Genomic DNA, 18744 nt, shown 5'->3' on the forward strand with positions numbered 1-18744 from the left:
GACATGCTACTATTTGTTAAAAAAAATCCAAGCTAGGAAAGAAAAGAGCACATATGCAAAGGCAAAAGGCAAAGACAAAAGGCAAAAGGCAAAGTCTTAGTTCGTGTACATGAATATATTTATTTTATTTATATTATTCATTTATTTGATTTGGGATTTATTTTGTTATTTAACATAAAACAGAATTTACATTTCACAAAGAAATGTGCAGCATTTAGTCTAAGAAATAATAAAACTCTTTTTCATTAATAATCTGTCTTAAATCTCATTTTGTAAAAAAAATAAAAAAATAAAAAAATATATCGTATCCCGTCGTGAGTTGAATAAATCGTTACATCCTCACTCAAAGTGTAACTCGTCATCATCGGGCTCCTCATCATCACTGCTCTCCTCTTCTGAAAGACTGGGTGTTTCTTCTCCTTTATTTTGTGCTGCTGCACTTCCAAACACTGGGGTTCCAATGTTTGACCATGTGAAATTATTATCTGCAGAATTAAAACACATGATGAAAACACCACACTGCCAATATCAATGCTGACAGCAGCACTTTTATAAAACTAATTCATATTAATTCTTCCAATGAAGTCAGAAAAAAAAAAAAAAAAACATTATGAACAGCTTAAAAAACAAGATATTTGTTGAAAAGTCTGAATTTGTTTACAAACAAGAGGCCTGAGCACTAGCATGACATCAGAAAACACAGCCTGTCGGGAAAATACATTATTATGCAGAAATTAGTGAGTCTTCATGGAAACTCACTTTTTTATGATCTGCAGAAAGCATAATTTTCAAAAGTCAAACAAAGATTAAATTAGATTAAAATACAAATAACATTGACCTGTGTGTTTTGGGCAGCATTAACTGCATTTACTGTATGAAATAAAAACACTATTTATTATGACAAGACAATTATTAGGCACTCACCTTTTTTGCCAAATGTAAAAGCCCCTGTTTGCTTTGCCAAGTCTGCAAATGAAAACTCACACGCAGATGCAAATCCAACAGAAAGACCTGCTGGAGCAGAGCAAACACACATTACACACTAAAACAACATTCGGCAGGCAAATGATTTACAGCTTGTTTAAATGTTTGAGTGTCCCTGTACTTTACTCTCTGACCCTGGGCCATATGTATAATAACTTCTCAGTCTTGACTTACAAGTGAAAAATTTCTTAGTAAAAAGTAAGACTTGTCTTAAAATATAAGCTTTTTATAAAGAAATTTTCATCAAAGTCTAAGACAGATTGTTAAGCGCTGACTGAGATCACAAGTGTTATGCAATAAAAACTACAGTGATATATAGACAAAATGCCCAACATAAACCATTTACTGAACCAACCAATTAACTGATAGCAAGTCTGCAATGGTATGATTTAATAGCATCATGACAACTACACAAAGTCTAAACATAAATCTACTCTGGCATTCGTGTGCAGAAAACATGCAATATATATCAATTTCATGTTATCAAAAATAAATAAAATACATGTGAATATGCTGCCTAAAAATCTACAGATCTACCGTATTTCAAGCAAAAAAAGTTGTTTTTGTTGTTTTCTCTTCAGCACATCAAACAGCAGAAGTAAACTCTCAAAGCACCACACATGAAACTATGAATTTTTGTATTTTATCCAAAGTACTTAGTCAAGCATTTTTCAAGAATATTTAATCACTTTATTACACAGATTTCTGAAATGTTTGAATCTGGTCAATCATTTCTAGGTTTTCTATTGCCTGATAATAGCTGCTGTCAGTAGCAATGCTATAAAAAAAAAAAAAAAAAAAAAAAACAAATAAATAAATAAATAAATAAAATGTTATTGTTTGACCCATGTAACCTTGCATTCTAATAATGTAATATTTTAGATAGCACAATTTTCCATTATTTCCAGTGCGTTCATTTCTAAGTTTAGCTCACTAAAATAGATGTAGCACATCTGCTTAAATGTTAAAAAAACAAACAAACAAACAAACAAACAAAAAACTGTATATCACTCGCTAAAGTCCCACCACCCTATAGTTTTTCACATTCATTGTTTCACTCAGAAATATTTCAGAATACAGCAATCAAGTCAGCCATAACTACTCTAACAGGACACTAATTATCAGATGTGAAATCATTAATCAAAATGGCCAGATGCAGTAGAGCTTTGCTTTTGTTATATTTAAATTGTTGCTTTTTCAAACAAGCCTAAGCTATTGACTTAATAACCAAAAAAAAAAAAAAAAAAAAGGCAAAACTAAAGGATTTCGGCTTACCAGTATTAAGGGGTTTATTATCGTGACCGCAAGCATCTACAGACTGATCTGAGGAACTTTTGGCTGCCTCTTTTTCTTCCTTTTCGTGAAGTTCAGCAACTTTTTTCAGGAGGTCAGATGCAGATCCATTCTGTGACTGCTTGTCTGATGCTTTTGCCTCAGATTTTGCAATATCAAACTTAAAAGTGGGCACTGGCACTTTAAATGAAAATTCTGAGCTGCTTGATGACTTTTCAGCCTCAGTTTTAGAGGACTCAAACTTGAAGCCTTCTAATGGTGCTTTATCATTTCTTGTACTGAACTGAAAAGAAGTGCCTGGAATGAAATCGGTTTTCACAGTAGGTTGGCAGACAGAACTACCAAAACCGAAGGTAAAAGAGGAACTTGATGGTTTAGCAGAGGTCTTATTTTTCATATTTGGGTTTGCTGTCTTACATGAAACACAATGGTTAGATGTAGCTTCATTTCTTATCAGGCAAGTGTCACAATCCCACTGTCCATCTTTTTTAGCAAAAAATAACTCTCTTAGCAATGTTGCATTATTTTTTTCTGTGCTGCAGGGGGCAATGCCAAATGGGACCGCTGGAGCTGTGGACATTTTTTCATGTTGTGGTGCCTCAGTTGTTTTCTTCTCAGCCTGAGCTCCAAAGCCAGCAGATGTCACAGCAGCATCCTTCAATCTAAACCTGAAAGAAACTGGATTTTGAGATCCAAATGTGAAGCCCTTCGAGCTGAAGTTAGTGCTGGCAGTGTTCTTAGAGGAATCTCCAGCCACAGGGGCAGAGATTTTGAGTTCCTCTACAGGTTTCACCTTTGTTGCAGTAGGGGCTGGACTGCTGCAGGCAACACATACTGCAGATGTGGGAGCATTTCTCACACAGCACAAATCGCAGTCCCATTCACCCTCCTTCTTTGAAAACAGGGTTTTGAAATCCACATTTTTGAATGAAAACTGAGGATGTGCTGGAGACTGGTTGTAGTACACAGAGGGACCTGTAGTAGTGGCAACTGAGACAAATAAATGGAATAGTTTTGCATGACTTAATTATTGTATACAAAAGTGGTTCTCTTTTTTGGCACAAGTCATTCTCTATTTCCAGGGTCTCTGCAGGTTTTATAAAGGTTTATAAAGACCTTTTTATGACCTTATTTAAACCAATTTAAAAATAAATTAAGGAATAAACACACATTTTCCTAACTGAACACAATTTGTCAATATGTTGTCAATATGTTCAAAAGTTTAACAAAAAACTACATATTTAGGACATATTCCCCTCTAATTTGGATATATATGTATTAGGGTTGGAACAGTTCAACTTAACCACAGTTCGGTTTGTATCACGGTTTTAGAGTCTCGGTTCCAGTACGGTTATGCTATGTTTATGCTACATACTATGTTTAGGGAAAAGCTATACTGTATTTGCATTAAAATTTTTGAGTCATTTGCTCTTTCTTAGAATGAATGGACTGATATTTGAATCCCCTGTATTCATTCAAGCGCTCAGTTGCTTGGACACAACACATACACACTCATAGTACAGTATTTCTACAGTATTAGTATAGTATTTCTCTTTTGCAGTTCCAGACAAAATAAACACGCTATAGCTTGATCTCAGTCAGTTGATCATGTATTTCAGTGGATCTCATCCAGTCTTCGTGTGCCACTGCTGTGCACATTTTATACATATCGCTTATCACTTCAGACGTTTGTTCTTTTCGATCATAAGTGCCCTGCGAAGTGGACATCACAAAATATTCTGCCATGATTCCAGGTGAAAGGGAGCACAGGGCATTAGAGTGTGTGAAATGTTAATTTAAATTGCATTTATTTACAGAGGTATAATATGTCACACTTTACACTTCTCTAGTAAGTTTTGTCTGTGTGTGTGAAGATGCTGCTGGCCATGGCATAGCACAAATCCATGAATGAATGTTCTGAAGTGAAGTAAACTTCAATGGATTTCCCGTGTGCAGGGAGTAGGGAGCAATGAACACTGTGTAGGGACCATGTCAGTCCAAACACAGGAGCTGATTATCTGAATCAGGTGTGCTAAACAAGAGAGACATGCAAATTATGCAGAGCGTTGGAACGCGAGGACAGAAATCCGCTTGTTAAGTCTGTCGTTGCGTGTCACTGCTTTCAGATGCCATGAGAAAACAACAAAAGGTGCTAACATACACTCACAATGTGATATAATGCTACCAAAACAAAATTATAATTCTAACCTTTAAGTCCATACGAAATCCCAGATAGTCAGACAATGAAAATATAAATAAATACATAAATATAAAAAAATATTTGTGTTTGGGACATTGTGAGCACAGAAGCTTAGCGTACACTGTAGAAGTTTGAAAACATGCTCATAAATGGCTGCTGAGATAGTATAGGCTATATGTCGAACATCACCTGACCAACTTACAAGGTGATCAGTTAAACTAGCTAGCTGTTTATTCAGTTTGTGTTTTGTGTTGTGATGTCACAACGCTGCCCATTAGAATATCATTAAAATAAATCCTGCCTACGGAACAATTTTAATGGTTGGGGGGCGGGTAGGGACGAGGTGGGGGATTAGCCTAACTTTAGCAATGCAGCGCACAGATCCGCTTCTGGGACGCTTCAGCTAGCCACGTAATCAGTCAATTAACATTTCTATGGTAATGATTCGCAACTTCCATCTTACCTCGCTCTCTTTCAACGTTAAAGTGACGAAAAAAACATATAACATAATAGGCCTAAGTAAGCAAAAAACTGATGTCTTAAGACACTCAAACTGTGCATGTCTACACATACAAAAGAAACACGTTCAAAACTGTGTTGACACTGTCAAAATTCATGCGTTCTGTTTAAGGACTTTTGGTCCCGTGCGCCTTTCGTGATATTATGTGGTGGCCACGATATCATTAATCATGGGCCTAGGCTACCGAATTGTATTGTGTGCGATGTAGACAGCATTTGAGTGAAGTTTATCATAGATAAATGTTATAAGTACATAAAATAAAACAGGCCTACAACAAAACATTTTTATTCATCCTACAGTTATATAAGTCCATTAACTGATCGTCTTTTTTCTACAACATTTGTATACTATTATTATTATTATTATTATTATTATTATTATTATTAGGGGCCAAGCACTGAAAGTACGTAGGCACCTATTGTATCCGTTGGCGTTCCTATTATTATTATTATTCTTCCGTTTCTTCCGCTCTTGAGTCTATAGCCGCCCATATAACCACTTGCAGGAAAGTTGTGAAATTTGGCACACTCATAGAGGACAGTCTCATCATGAACCATAGCAAAACTGGAGTCTCTTACTCAAACTCTCTAGCACCACCACATGTCCAAAATTTCAATCATTTAATGCTAATAACTTTTGAACCGTAAGACACAGAATCCAAATTCGTTTTTTCTTCAAATCCTTGGCTCATGCCAAGTTGAACAAAGTCCAAAATTCAAAAATCGTAAGGTTTAGTTTTTTTATTCGTAAAACCAACTTTTTCGAACTAGACGGTTTGTCTGATTTTCACCAAAATTGGCTCAGATCATCCTCAGACATGGAATTCAGACATGGAATTCAAGTTGATTAGTCAAGCCTCTTCAGATTCGGTGCATCATGCTGAGTCCAACCATACCCAATTTTCCCATGTCAGCCATTTTGGGTGTCGGCCATATTGAATTTTGTCCAAAAGAGCTATATTTTATGAACGCATTGACGTATTGTTACAAAACTCGGTATGTGTCTTCGACACCATGTCCTGACAGTACTCAAAAAGTTTGGGGGCAGCGCCACCTTATTGCGCCAATTATTGTTTGGCCAAATTTGGCCAAACATCCTGTCCGCCATTTTAATTCATGTTGAAAAGCTACTTTTTCGAACTCTTCCTAGACCGTTGGTCCGATTTTCACCAAATTTGACTCAAATCATCTTCAGACTGTGCCTACACTGAGTTATGGATTTTGTGTCAATAGACAAAACTGTTTTCGTACAGCGCCACTATACATTTTAGGCATGATGCCAGAATGAGGCTGTATCTCTGTAAAGCTTTGACATAATGACACCAAACTTTGTGTTTTTGTCACCTCACACAGAACAAACCACATCAATTTAAAAACAGCACTACCTATTGGTCAAAAGTGATAAACAATTAAATTGTATTACTATTGGTTGTATTTATGATTTTTCAGCCATTTCAACTGATATCATCCTAAAATGGCTTTAATTACTCATTGTTGAGGTCGGCCTGTTGCTTCTTGCCATGCTTAGCTCCTCATTCTGCCTTTTTTTGTGCTTGGCCCCGCAATTGCTGCTAGCAGCTATATTTATTATTATTATTATTATTATTATTATTAGCCTATTGTTATTATTATTAGCCTATTATTATTGTTTTTTTGCTTGTTTTTGTATTAGTTTATATTCATTTTTTCAGTTAATTTCGAGCTCTTTACTGAATGTTCTGAATAGTTCTGTAAATAATAGCCTACTGTAAATGATCGACATGCCAATAAAGCTTTGGTTATACTGACTGGAATTTTTACTGGAATGCAGATTAAAGGTTGAATTTAATGTAACGTGTTGCAATTGATAGATAATTGCAAAAGCATGGTGTCATTTCCGAAGACAGCATGTGAAATTCTGTGTTAATTCCATTTCTGACACTGGATTCCGCGACTCTGCCTGTGTTTTCCACATAGGGCCCTAATTCAATGCCATGACTATGAATTTAAGATATTCTGCTCTGATTTAACACTTTTTAAGGCCCTGAATTGTGGAAGGGCAAATTAAGATATTTAAAGAATTTTAGAGACCCACAGAAACCCTGATTTTTAAAAGTGTCTACATTATTAAATCTGATATGTATACAATAAGGAATTCACTTTTGTCTTAAATAGGCCTACATAATTACATTTTCTGTGTTGCAAAAACTGAAAAAAAAGCATGAAATGTTGCTCTTACAATATATACAAACAAACAAATAAAGGACTTTACCTCTGTCAGAGATCTTCTTGAGCTCCTCTTTGCAGAAATCCTCCAATTTGTCTCTCAGCTGACAGACAGATTCTCTTAGGTCATCAAAAGAGAAGACAGAACTGAAGGGATCATCATTTTCATCTCTAGGAGGTGCTGAGAGAGACTGGAAACTCTACAGAGAATAGAAATCAGAACTCATCAGCTCCACACTTCAGCCAATAACCTGCACCAACAGAATTGTGCAGCTCTTGTTGACTTGACTGATCTTTAGTAACTCACCTCAATTCACAGATTCTAGTATTTGCAGCTTACACTACATGTGAATTTTCTAGGAAATAGTTTAGATAATAAAATTAATACTAAATGAGTGGATGCTCAATACTAAGAGCATAAATTTCAATTTAACAGCTCAAGCACATCAATAGAATCACATTGTAGGGCTGAGTAGATTTGCTCAGCATAAGTAGATCAAAGGCTTAGTATACAGACCACTGTTTATAACGTTAGAGCTGTTAGTGATACTGAAAATTCACAAGGACCCTTAAGACATGGTCACGTTTTGTTTGGTTTCATATCAGAAAGAGACATTAGTTAAAAAGGTGAAATGTCCACTATTATCCTGTTACCTGCAGGAACTGGATGTGATCCTGTGTGTGTGAAAGCTGCTCCAGCTCAGTGTCTCTCCTCCTCAGATCATTGATCTCCTGCTCCAGTCGCTCCAGTCGTCCTTCAGCTCGACTCACCGCTCGCTTTCCCTGATCTCTGATCAGTCGTATCAGCTCAGAGCGGCTTCTCTCAATGGAGCAGATGAGCTCAGTAAAGATCCTCTCACTGTCCTCCACTGCTGTCTGTGCAGAGCGCTGTTAGGACACACAGTGATTCAGGCTTCAGTGGGACTGAAAGAGACAAGAGAGTCTGAACTGAGACTGAGACAAACTTCTCTTCTTCTTCAGACTCACCTTATGAAACTCCACAGCCTCTCTCAGCTGCTGAAGATCTTTCTGTCTTTGCTGGATTCTCTGCTGGAATGTCTTCTGAGTTTCCTTCAGTTTGTGCTGCAGAAACAGATGATAGTAAATGTCACAGAAAAACTATTGAATTCAGTAAAAGTAGGGTGAGGCCATTTATCTGAACTGATAATCAATGGATGTAGGTTCAAACTCCAGCACGGATGATCGGTTACAATCATAATACACTCACAAGACCTTCCTGTTCTTTCTTGTGATTTCAGTTCACTGAAGATTCATTCTAAACAGATCATTTGAATCAGTGAGTTGTCGACTCGAGAACAGATGCAATCAGATCAGATTCCAATTCGTGAATAAATCTTTTGGTGCGATTTGCGATTTAACAGGTTCATTGAAAAGAATTTTTTTGTTCATGAATCAGACACCACTTCTGCATCTCGGAGCATGTGATATTTTGTAAGGAGTAATGATATGTTTTATGAAATGTAATGAAGTAAAAAGTATGACCTTATGCTTTGGAATGTAGTGAAGTAAAAGTTCCTCAAAATAAAACTAGTCCAGTAAAGTACAGATACTTGGAAAATGTAAATGTAAATTAAAATGCTGTTAATATGGGTGCAAATTTAAATAAGCCAAAGTGTTAACAATATTTTATCAGTGTCTAGTTCTAAATACCTGTGTCTCTGTCATCTGTGCCGCAGCTGATACAGTGTCGTGGTTTTTATGTTCATCCATCGTACACAGCAGACATATGCATTTCTGGTCAGTGCGACAGAAGACCTCAAGGATCTTCTCATGTTTCTGGCAGATCATCTCCTGCAGTCGTCCAGTGGCATCAATCAAATTGTGTTTCTTTCCTTTAAACCAACTCTTATGTTGTTCAAGGTGATTCTGACAGTAAGAGTTCAGACACACCAGACAGGACTTGACGGCTTTTTTTTTTCTTCCACTACAGACGTCACACTGCACATCTCCAGCTCCAGCATAACAGTCGGGAGGAAGCTTGGTCTTCTTCAGTTTCTCCACCACTTCAGCCCAGCATGGTGTTTCTAGCTAAAGCAGGTCTTGGACTGAAGGTCTGTCTGCACTGAGGGCAGCTGTAGACTCTAATCCGATCCTCTTGATCCCAGTGACCTGTAATACAGCTCTTACAGTAACTGTGTCCACAGGTAATGGCAACTGGATCCTTCAGGAGATCCAGACACACTGGACACGTGAACTCAGTCTGAGAAATTGTGGCTTCTGCCATTTTACTGCATGAATACAGAGACACAAACACACAACAGCTCAACTACACTTCAGTTTCTTTTTCATGGAACTGAGATGAAATTGTTTCCTGGTTCTGTGTTTGAGTGACGTGTGTAAAACAGGTGTGTCTGCAAGACTGTAAAGCAGGCTCTTCATTCCAGCTCCTGTGGAGTTTAGTTTCGACACACCTTGCTGTTATTAAAGTAAATGCAAAGACCTAGACTTGTTAATTTGGGTGTGCTTAATTAAAGATCAAACTAAACTCTCTAGAAAAGTGATTCTCCTGGACTAGGAATGGGGAACCATAATGATTAAATATTTACTAGATGTCAGACAAACACTCAAGAAATACAAGTTAGTATTGCATGAACCATATTTTTGAACCAAGGACATGAACCACAGTCCTTGGCAGTCCATGTGCAGACAGAGGCCATTTAACTCCTCCTGTCTAACTCTTCTAACTCTATCGTCTTCCGTGTTTCACAAAAAATATAACCGCTGTGGGCTGGGTCTTTGTTTGCCTGTCACTGAGGGCACCCCTCTGCAGTCTCAAATCCTGCTCCACCCCCTGAGTGATAATCCCTCTGGGGCATTGAGCTAACTGCGGGCAGGGGGCATAGCCCATCTCTTGGGGTTTCCTTGAGTCTTCTCGCAAGACCCGGGGTGTTACTGAGATGGACTACCTAGAGATTTAGGATCTGTTCTCGGGGGACACCCCCCCTACCCCTGAGGGAGGGCCAGGGGCTTTTCCTTCGCTGCCGCTGCAGTCTTCCGGGTCAGCACTACCCACCCTTTCAATAAAAGAGCAATTTTCTAAGAACAGTTTCCTTTATCTCTTGGTATTTGCTGGGCTCTGGGTGTGAGTGACACGTGGCTTCCTCACGCCCAGACTTAGCGCAAGGTCTCGCCGAATTCAAGCCTGGGCGGCAGGATGCGCTGCTTCCTCGCACTCCAGCAAATTTGCCTCAGGATCCTGGGTTTAGGGTTAGTTCTGCTTCTGCAGCTCACCTCTTTGGGACGCTTGCTTCCCGGGTTGAGCCATCTTTTATAACTCCTTAGCTGTTCCACCGTGGATACGTCAGATCCACTCTGTTGATCTCGCTTGTACCGTGGTTGTGGGCATGGTTTATGCTTCCAAGCCGTCTTGCTGGCTTCCAGATGGTCTGACTTGGCCATGCGATTCAGTTCGCCAGGCACACTGCCTTCCCTCCAGCTGAGTGGATTTGGGACTTACTGTCCCGGGATCATCATATCCAGGAAGACTGGTGGTCCAGCCAGCCCCAGGACTGGCTCGCAGCTATTGACTTGAAGTATGCGTACTTTTATGTCCCGATTTTTGCCTCGACACAGACCGTTTTTTCGTTCTGCCTTCGAGGGTTGAGGGTTGTCAGTTCAAGTTCTTCCCCATCGGCCTTCCCTGTTCCCCCGCAAACTTCTAAAAAAAAAAAAAAAAAAAAGAGGAAGAACTAGCGGGAGTGTCTGTCTCTCTCATCGACTGGCATATTTTCGACTGGAACACAGGGATCTGGTGCTTCAGCACTTTGTGTTGGCTTTGTGTCAACTGAGAAATGAGCTTGTTCTCTCCTTTTAAAGAGTTATATATACATGTATGTAGATGTATGTGTATATAAATATATATATACATAAATATATATATATATATATACACTAGGGATGTAACGGTATGAAAATTTCCTAGCATGATTATAGTGACCAAAATTATCACCGTTATCAGTATTATCACAGTATTGTTAAAATGTGCTGGAAATGTTCAAAAAAGTACTGACACATAAATCACATCACCAAGTTTTATATTTAAAATCAACAAACAACAAATAAAATGACTTTTTGATTTAGCTAATCAGTAAAACGATAACAGTACCAGTGATGTCAGGATTTTAAATGACAACATGACTGACAACTTATATGTCATGTTCAAATATCTAATGTAAGTGGTCAAATGAAAACGTTTCATAAAAGATAAAGCTCACATTTCAGCCTTTAAATAAAGAAAAGAGTTAAGTCAAAATGATAACTGATTAATAAATGATTATATGTATTTTATCTGCTCCATAAATCTAGATAATTTATCTGAATTGTTTAAATGTGTAGAATCCACATAAGCTTTCTTTTCATCAACTGGTCAAAATTTAGGCTATAGCAAAGGCATGAAAATTCGGTCTGTTTTTTGACAAGACAAAAGCTGCACACAAGCTGAATGTAAATGTAAGTCTCCATAAATCCACTGTATGACACTAGATGGTGCTTATGGAAAAGCTGAATTACAGCTGTTTCCGTGAACTTTGTGGATAAAGCAGTACTGCGATCAAGAACACTACTTTAGATATTACATGGAGTGAAAATGAAAACAAAATGCCATCGAATCTTTTCTGAAGACAGTAAGAAACTTCAGAGGTACACTCATATAATTAATTCATTCATATATTCATTTTATTTGTATAATTCCCACCATGTTGGGATTATTCTGCATGTTTCTGCTGGTGGGCAACCCCCAATTGCGAAGTGAAATGCACGGACTGCAAATACATTAGTTACCAAATAATACACACATTCTTTCTATGAGGGTTGCGCTTCAATTAAATAAAATGATTTAATAAATACCTCTTTACAACAAGCACTTATTCGCGCGTACACAGGACAAAGTTTGAGGGTGCATATGTAATATCTGAGGGAGTGCAGAGCCATAATCACTACATATATTTGGGAGAGCATTGGTTCTGGCACCCTCTCCTATTACAATAATGCACTCTTTTTATTTGCTATTAAAATAACGCCAAAACTGCTTTAAATGAAGGATGAAAATGAGAATTGAGTCATAAAAGCTGCAATCCATTTCTTATTGCTTAAAATGAACTGAGACTATCTTGTGTTTTTCTGTGCCTGCTCGATCATTTCCGTGGAGATTAGCACCCTTCTAAGCTTTTCCGCCGCCTTTCAAACAAAACGAAAGTACTGTGCGTGTTGTGTGCAAATGAGACTGTTACTTAACTGTGCTTTATGCTGGACAGTATTTATTTATCATCAGTTGTTTAAATCATGGTAACTGAATAGGTTATAATGATAATTAAAATATGAAATAGTAATACTAATCGTGGGGAATTTTATCATGATTTATCGTCAAAATGGTAATCGTTACATCCCTAATATGTATGTATGTACAGGTGCATCTCAATAAACTAGAATGTCATGGAAAAGTTTATTTATTTCAGTAATTCAATTCAAATTGTGAAACTCCTGTATTAAATAAATTCAGTGCACACAGACTGAAGTAGTTTAAGTTTTTGGTTATTTTAATTGTGTTGATTTTGCCTCACATTTAACAAAAACCCACCAATTCACTATCTCAACAAATCAGAATATGGTGACATGCCAATCAGCTAATCACCTCAAAACACCTACAAAGGTTTCCTGAGCCTTTAAAATGGTCTCTCAGTTTGGTTCGCTAGGCTACACAATCATGGGGAAGACTGCTGAGCTGACAGTTGTCCAGAAGACAATCATTGACACCCTTCACAAAGAGGGTAAGACACAAAACATTCATTGCCAAAGAAGCTGGCTGTTCACAGAGTGCTGTATCCAAGCATGTTAACAGTAAGTTGAGTGGAAGGAAAAAGTGTGGAAGAAAAAGATGCACAACCAACCGTAGCCTTGAGAGGCTTGTCAAGCAAAATCGATTCAAGAATTTGGGTGAACTTATGCATTTGATTATGCAAATGTGAGTACACAGAAGCTACAACAATCTATCACGCCACATTAAAGAACGTCAGAATGGTATTTATTGCTTAAATTTCCCATAGACTGTAAAAAATATGGACGTAGTGTCCATGACTTCACCCATATGTTTCTAAAGAGCATTTTTGAAGCTCTTAGTGGGCGGGAGTCGGCCGTCGCCATCTTGGAATCGCATTACTGCACATCACTCCCGGATAATCGAAAATGGGCAAAGAGGCGGGATGTTGGTGGAGCTGGTTGCTGAAACTACGCCCACCTACCGCAACGGTGGTGACAGCAGCAGCAATCCACCTGTCACTCAAGTGGCCACACCCTAAATTATGCAGAACCTTAAGGCTTAATACAATTCAAACGGATGAGTTATAAAAAAAATTCACCCCCCTCACAGTTGACATGAAGGCCACAATTAGCTATATAGACCAAACCACTTTTTGTACCAGGCTGTAAGCACTGTAAAGTTGGGCATTTTAACATGGGGAGTCTATGGGATTGACTCCCTTTTGCAGCCAGTCTCTAGTGGCCAGTTGATGAATTGCAGTTTTAGTCACTTCCGTGTTGGCTTCAAGAGGCAGACCAGGAGATTTCCTAATAAAATGGACAGAATTTGAAATCTCAGACTTTGTTTCATATAAAAAGTAACACAAAGCTTAGCCTATTGTTATTTATTGAAAGGAAGACGCACTATGCACTGTTCATTCATCAGCTGAAAGCAGCATAGATCAAAAGATTGGTTGTGATTTAAGAATCGATATTGGTTCATTAAAATGAGACTCTATTAAAATCAAGAAATCTATTTTATTTATTTTTTACCCAGCGTATTTTGATGTTTTTAAACACTACGGTGTCCTCCGGTATGTTCATGATTAAAAATTAAAATGTGAACAAAAATTAAAAGCAATTCAATGTTTTAATTCAAATATGAAAAATTAAAATGACGGGCAATAATAGATTATGACGGAAGTTTTACGACCCTGTCCATCAAAATGACGGACAATGTTAAAGTCTAGCGCAGCCTCTGAATATGAGGAGTTTGGTTCCAAAACGCTATAAATCCATTTTGATTAATTTAAGTAAAAATGTGTTTTCTTTACCAAGAAAGTGACTAGATGAAAACCACTATTTTCTGTTTCAAACTTTCACATAGCATCTTTAGGTTATAATAACATTAAAAATTTAAATCCAGATTTTAATTTTCAGAGATTTATTATAAAAACTGATTATTTTTTCCCCCCAAAATGCAATAAATCCATCAGGGCTCTACGCTTACTTTTCTTTTCAGGAGCACTTGTGCTTCTAACTTGAAAAAAATCTAGGAGCACAGTCAACATTTTAGGAGCACCTTCTAATCAATAATCAAAAAATCTGATCAAAAATTAGCCGTCCCATTACGAGGTGATATTTGACTCCTTAACGTGAATTAGAGGGGAATTTTGTTTTTACCTTTGTAATGGCATTTTTTAACTTTATTAAAGTATGTCATCTTTTATGTCAGTTCACAAATTCATCTTTAGAGATTAATGTTTTAAGTATAACATTTTGAATATAGAAATATTAAATGATTTAAATAACTGAAAAGAAGATACTTTAAAAATTAAACTAAAACTGCCAGTAGGTGGCGGTTTTAATTACTGAATCATATCATTAATTTGATTCATTTGAACGGCTGATTCATTCAGGAATAAAGCAAATCTTTATGAATGGGTAATTGATTCATTGACTTCTAGATCCATTTAAAAACGCACGTTCATTCATAAATGAAACACAGCTGTGTTTAAACAGAGATGCGTAGTAGCTCAGTTGTGACTTTGTTTCGACGAAATAGAGCAAAATCAGGCAATAGTGTTATAGTCAGACAACGTTAGTCACTTAATATTAACTTCTTGTTTATTTAAGTGTTGTATTAAATCAATATCTCATTTACAAACTCCCTTAAAACTCATTAAAAGCTGTCACTCATCTTAGTTCATCGCAAACTCACAAAGTTCCATTGTAATCAACAAAGCTCTCTACACGGCACAGTGAATCTCTTATTTACACTCTCTCTACACTTTGTTTATGAAAGGATTCGTCAGATATGTCTGTGATACAATATGTTGAAAAGTAGGATGCGGGGTGTATTCAAAGTGCAGCCTTTACTGTTTACAATGCGTGAAATGCTGTGCTGTGATTGGCTGAGCTGATGTATCGCATTTTGCATAGAAGTGAGACTGGCGTTTGTTGCGGTTTGCAAAGATAGGAAGAAAACATGACAGAATAACACGGCAGATATCACATTTTGTGTAAAATTAAAAACTGCCTTTTCAATACCGACCAGATACAATATTGATTTTGGCATTTTGGAACCAAAAGCACGGCAGTGCCTGCAGTTCCTCAAACTTTCTTAGAACCCTCAGACCATTTTAGAGGCTCTTGGACTTGTGTCGGACATAGCCGTACTTATGCCGCTCGGCCTGTCACATATGGAACCGCTTTTGCACTGCCTGTTTGGTTGGATCCTGAGATGGCTGGCACCCTGGCACTCTCTTGGGTGTTACCCCGAGTTTGTTAAAGACCCTGTTTTCTACGGGCAGAAATGCCCTTGAGGCAGGTGTCGAGGCTTGTAAATTCTTAGATGCCTCAATATGGCTGGGGCGCCGCTTGTATCGGGCATGCAGCCTCGGGCTCCCGGTAGGGACCTTGACTGCAGTGACATATCTTGCCTCGAGTTGCTATCTGTGTGGCTTGCTCTGTTCCGGTTTCACTGCTGCTGCAGAGCTAGCATGTACTTGTCTCTGTGGACAACATAGCAACGGTGGCTTACTTCAAACAGTGTACACACCCATCCCATGTCGCAACTTGCTCGCCATCTCCCTCTCTGGAATCTGTTGCGGCTTAAACTGCTGCATGAATTCATTTTCCAGGAAGCTCATTGTGCAGCCAATTGCAAGAGCTCACCTTCCCCAGAGATACAGACTCCATCCTCAGTGGGTCCAGCTCATTGTAGTTGATTCAGTAAAAAAAAAAAAAAAAAAGAGCTCAGGGAGGACGAGGAGCAAGTTCTGTTGGTTGCGGCGCTTGGCCCACCCCAACCTGGCTTTTTTTTTTTTTACCCCAACCTGGCTTACTGACCTCATGCTTCTCGCAACAGGAACTCCTCCCTGGAGCATTCCCCTGAGGGAGGGGCCCTTTGTCAGAGGATGGGCACGATCTGGCACACACAACCCGGTCTTGGAACCCTTGACGGCTTCAGGTTGGGGCGTGTTAACCTCTCTGGTCTTTGTAGGCCGTGATAGTTTCGATCACTCAGGCTTGAGCCCCCTCTACGAGGCAGGTTTACACATTGAAGAGTGGTTTATTCGTTGAAATAGTGTTGCTCTTGACGACCCTTAGAGATGCTTGGTCAGTGTGCTGCTTCCCTCCTAAAGGTGTATGCCGCTATCATCGTGGCTCACCATTAAGCAGGGGATGATTCATCTACAGGGAAGCATCACCCAGTCATCAGGTTCTTGACAGCTGCAGGGAGATTGATTCCTCCCAGGTTGGACCTCATCCCCTCTTGGGATCTCTCCGTGGTCCTCTAAAGTGGGCCTTTGGAGATGTCCCGTTGAGTCGCTTGATTTAGTTGAGCTAAAATAGGTCGCCTAAGACTTTGCTCCTGATTGCGCTCAACTCTGTCAAGAAGGTTGTGGACCTGCACGCATTCTCAATCAACGAATCGTGCCTTGAGTTTGGTCCCGCTGTTTCTCACATGATCTTGAGACCCCGGCCCGTTATGTGCCCAAGGTTCCCACCACTCTTTTTCGAGGTCAGGTGGTGAACCTGCAAGCGCTGCCCCTGGAGGAGGCAGATCCAGCCTTAGCGTTGCCGTGTCCCATTTGCGCCTTGCGCATTTACGTGGAACACACCCAGAGCTTCATACGGTCCGAGCAGCTCTTTGTCTGCAGTGGAGGTCTGCAAAAAAGGAATGCTGTCTCCAAACAGAGGTTGGCCCATTAGGTAGTAGATGCCATCACCTTGGCGTACTAGTGCCAAGGTGAGCTGTGCCCGCCCCCAGGAGTTGAGCCCACTCCACCAAAAGAAGTGTTGCTTCCTCCTGGGAGCTGGTGCTCGGCGCCTCTCTTGCAGACATTTGTAGAGCTGCGGGCTGGATGACACCTAACACCTTCGTGAGACCCTACAATCTCTGCGTAGAGCCCGTTCCTCACGTGCGTTGGGAAATATCAGGTAATTTACGGGAGGATGGCTTGGTGTCGACTTGTAGCACCATTCCCTCATGGATGTGTGCGCTTTCTCCCAGTTCTTCCTATGTGAACTCTGGGTCCTCCATTGCCCCGCAATAGAACTAAGCTGATTAGTTTGCTTCTGTGGCATCATGTTTCAGTATATTCCATGGTTTATTCCCACCGTGTTCCCCTTCTAAATTTTTTTTTTTTATTTTTTTTTTATAAGTTAAAAAGACTCTACATCCTGTCATTGTGCTTCTAGAATGTTACTAACAACATATTTCTGCCTCATTATTTGACCAAAATCCACATTGGATTGCAGTCAGAATTTATTACAAACACTCAGTAGTGATTAATAGTGACATTCAATACAAGTGTTGTCTTAACCCTTATGAAAAAGAAGTTAATTCAAGTGTGCTATTAGTATATTTCTTTAAAAATAAATAAATAAATAAAAATAAAAATAAAAATAGCAAAGTATGCTTTGTCTACTTTTTATGTACTTCTCAGAAATGTGCTTTATGTACCTCTCAGAAATATACTTAAAATGACATTTAAGTATACTTTACTTACAGTAGTCAATACTTGAAGTGGATCAAAACATTTTTTGATCCACTTCAAATGTTGACTACTGTATAATGTAAATATATTTGAGCAATATTGTTCTCTGAGAATCCGTGTTTTCATTGTTATAATAGGGGCGCTATTACACATCTTCTGTAAAGAATTCGCAAATCACAAGCGAAGAACAAACTGAAACAACTGATGCTTTCACACATTTTTTATACAATCATTAGTCATAAAACAGCATCAAAACTGTAACGTTATGGAATAAAATGTGACTAATGATGAGGTAATAATGACTGATTGACTCCATCTACGTTTTTATTATCACTTTGAATCCAATTCATATTCTTTTTTTTTTTTTCAGCTTTTTGTTCAAAATGTTTTTTTTTTTCTTTTTTATTATTATTTATGAACTTACCCACATTCAAGTGTTTATAAAAAAGAATGTATGAAGCTAGAATAAAATGTTTTTGTTTACAAGCAGGTACCCTGTTCTTTCTTTTAATGTTGTGTATGTTCATTCATATAACAAAATATGCTAATTACTGTAATACCTAATAGGGACAAAGTAGTATACTTAAAGTATGATGTAAAGTTCACTTAAAGCAAACTTCTTGCTAGTATATTTGCACTATAAAACTACTAAACTTGAAGTTTACTGAGACTATACTTCAAAGTTTTACTAAAAATGCTACAAGCATTTAATGAGTGAACTATCAGTATACCTATAAGTTCGCTTTTCGTATTGTTGCAGTACAAACTAAAACATAGATGTAA

At 38.3% G+C, this 18744-nt stretch overlaps 1 pseudogene; it reads right to left on the reverse strand.

Annotated features, from left to right (window-relative positions):
• Positions 1 to 111: 111 nt before the first annotated feature.
• On the reverse strand, positions 112 to 9498 carry LOC127175232 (E3 SUMO-protein ligase RanBP2-like; annotated as a pseudogene).
• Positions 9499 to 18744: the final 9246 nt, after the last annotated feature.

Source organism: Labeo rohita, chromosome 13, assembly GCF_022985175.1.
Source record: "Labeo rohita strain BAU-BD-2019 chromosome 13, IGBB_LRoh.1.0, whole genome shotgun sequence".
Lineage (NCBI taxonomy): Eukaryota > Metazoa > Chordata > Actinopteri > Cypriniformes > Cyprinidae > Labeo > Labeo rohita.